Raw genomic sequence first — 3,207 nt, 5'->3', positions numbered from 1 at the left:
TGTCCTAAGCATAGGTAGGGCGTATTTCTAAAGCTAGTCACATGATCACATCTATTCATTCCGCGCTGACGTAGATTTCTTGTGACCAGAGATTCATACTCCAAAACTCTCTTCAGTCAGTTTGTCTTTCGATGTCAATGCGTCTCACAAATAACTGAATGTCCAATTTGCCGTAATTATAGACAGGGTAGCTTGAATCGAACAACACATTGCAGATAGCTCTCGATCGGATTATGCAAAGTCACATATTGTTTCATTGAGAAAGACACATTTCCTTGTTTAAAATAATCCGATATCGAGTAGTAGAAAATAATTGATACATCTTATTTATGACAATAATATATGGGCGTGTTTGGGATTTAAGGCAGTCATAAAGTCTAGTACACCCCGGTAAAACATTTTATGGAAACAACAACACTAACCTCTTAGCTGCATTAGTTGACTACCTAATCAATTGTTTATAATGAACGTTCTAGTTCCATTAGTTGCCTCCCTTGGTTCGACAAAAGAAAAACGATTGACCCCCTCCTGCAACAATTGAATAAATGGCGAATCCGAAAGGAGGATTGCGTTTTACTAAGGAGCATATATCAGATGGGACTTTCACAACCAAATGTGCCATTCTTCTTAATTTATTATTATTATTATTATTATTATTATTATTATTATTATTATACCCTTGATAACTGTTTATCTACTGTTCTAAATATGAAGTTGAAAGGGACTTATTTTTCATGTCCTTAAATAAGCAGCACTTAAATGTCCTCCATATGTTTCACAGACAAATGTTTTTGTGCATGGGAACACATTTGATATAATGTCAACATGAATATCGATGTTTCTGGCTGTATTTGAACAACCTCTCATTTTAAATTCTGATAATTCATGTGGTTGGAAAATATTCATGTTCACATAACTTATAAAGGCAGGAATTGTTTGTGTTTAGGACGTTGTTTGTGAATCAAATCCTGAGATCAAAGCGAAAAATACAGAAAACTTACAATTGTATAATAGAAAGTATACCTTTAGAATGACACAAAAGAATCAAACCCCACCGTGACCAATTGAAGAAATACTATGTATCCCAAAATTGATAGCAAATTGTATGACCTCTATTCATATACACCACAATTATTTTACAGGCTCATCTAAAGTTTAATTTTCGAGAACCAGCCTCCGTTTCCTTCCGGAGCAGGATATCAAGTTTGGAAACATGTAATCACTGGAAATGTGTAAATTTGCCTTTTAAGAGCACATATTGTACGGATTAACGAAAAATTGAAACAAAATAAATTCCATTTTTAATATGGCAATGTCATGTCAGAGGTCAAAACTTTTCGGCACTTTTGGGTGGGATCGCAGGGGTGGTTCAGTATGTATTTTTCACAGGGAGCGCAAAGAAGACCGCAAGCTGACTGTGGGATTTAGCAGCTAGTGAGGGCCAGGGAGACAAACACTCATTTTTGTCTGGGGGTGGGGAAGGGTGATGCCGGCGGTGGGGTGGGAAACACGGGGAGGCTTGTCCACCTGATCACTGTCGAACGTTCCAATGCTATATCATTACATGCCACATTGTTTTTCTTTTGCTTGTATCATGTCCTTGACAAATTGTTTTCTGTACCTTTAAATTCTCTACAATAATTGATACAGTGCCAAAGAAAAGAACTTAATATTTTACATGCATGTATCAACTTCTATATAGGATCTCAACAAAATACATGGCTTAAGGGTGAAAGTAATGTTACCTTGACCTTTTGTTATATTTCACTTTAGCTGCATGTACATTTGACATTTTATTATTGCTAGAACGGTGTAGAAGGTCCAAATTCGCACCAAAAAAGCCGTCATTGAAGCGTGAAAAGTAAATTACATTGACCCACATTTTATATATGAAATCAGATACATATTTACTGAATGTGCCTTTTATTTATATTTTTGTGCCTGAAGATAAATGATAATTTGATGTTATGAATTTAAAATTAAAAACAAAAAACAAAAACCAAATAAAAGTGATTAGCAGAGCGTGGTTTCGATCCACGGACCTCTGGGTTATGGGCCCAGCACGCTTCCACTGCGCCACTCTGCTGTTAGTTGTTATTGTTGTTGTTATAGGGTTTAACGCCATTTTTCAGCACAAGATAGGCTATACATGGCGGCCAGTATTAATGGTGGAGGAAGAACCCGGGAAAACCCCGGAAAGAACCACCGACCCACGAGAAGCTACCGGCAAGCTTTCTCACATGTCCACATTGGCCGAGCCCGAGACTCGAACCCACGCAGACAGAGGTGAGATGGCAGTGATCCGTGACGGAGAGCGCTTTAGACCACTCGGCCACTCGGCTCTGCTGTTAGAAAACATTGATTTTTATAACTTTAAAAAAAATGGAACTGATCTGATGTAATACTTACCGAAGTGATGAATACAACGAATGTTCGTACGAGTTTTTTCCCTTGCCTAACAATCCATTGATATGAACATGCTTGCTCACTAAGGGACCGACCATGTATTTGTTTCTGTTTATTGGGTGGGTAGGTGGGTAATGTTGAGTTTTCTCCCAGCCAGGAGAATTGTTTTAATTTACCTGAAGATATATATTTCTTCTTTTAAAGAATATCATGCACTAGGTTCTTTATGTGCACATCAGTTAGAGCTAGGATGGTTCGACGGTTAGAATTTTTTTCTGTCTGAAAAAAAAACATATATTGAATCGTGAATATCAGACAAAAGTTGTGTGTGGTTTAGGCCAGGTAGCTATAGATCACTCCCTACATAAATAGTGTACTCATCAAAATACACCGGACGAGGTGGCCGAGTGGTTAAGGCGATGGACTGCTAATCCATTGGGGTCTCCCCGCGTGGGTTCGAATCCCATCTTCGTCGATATACATTTTATCTGATGTGTAGAACTTTTAGTTATGACTACAAACCGTATTCATCAATATTGTAATGTGATATCGTCACGTCAGAAAGAAAACACGCCTAATGATGTCTCCATGATTTTTTTTGGTGGTTTGTGTCTTGAATGGACTGACGTTTTGTGCATGTTTGTGACAGGTTTGTGTATTGACCTGTTCCGGCTGCATATTTATAATCGAGTTGTACTTTTTGTGCGTGTGGAACATTTTATCTCCCACAGGAGAAAAAAAAAACAACAACATTTCTTGGCATTGAAATAAAGTCCCAGTAGTGCTAACATGCATGCGGGA

At 37.9% G+C, this 3,207-nt stretch overlaps 1 non-coding gene across 1 annotated transcript; it reads left to right on the top strand.

The window, feature by feature from the left end:
* Positions 1–2,799: 2,799 nt before the first annotated feature.
* Positions 2,800–2,881, top strand: Trnas-gcu (transfer RNA serine (anticodon GCU)). The gene has a single exon. It is a non-coding gene; the product is annotated as a tRNA-Ser (tRNA).
* The last annotated feature ends 326 nt before the right edge of the window (positions 2,882–3,207 follow it).

This window comes from Sinohyriopsis cumingii, unplaced genomic scaffold (genome assembly GCF_028554795.1).
Source record: "Sinohyriopsis cumingii isolate HCF-2022 unplaced genomic scaffold, ASM2855479v2 utg000646l, whole genome shotgun sequence".
NCBI classification, from domain to species: Eukaryota; Metazoa; Mollusca; class Bivalvia; order Unionida; family Unionidae; genus Sinohyriopsis; species Sinohyriopsis cumingii.
This window is presented reverse-complemented; position numbering and strand designations above follow the sequence as displayed.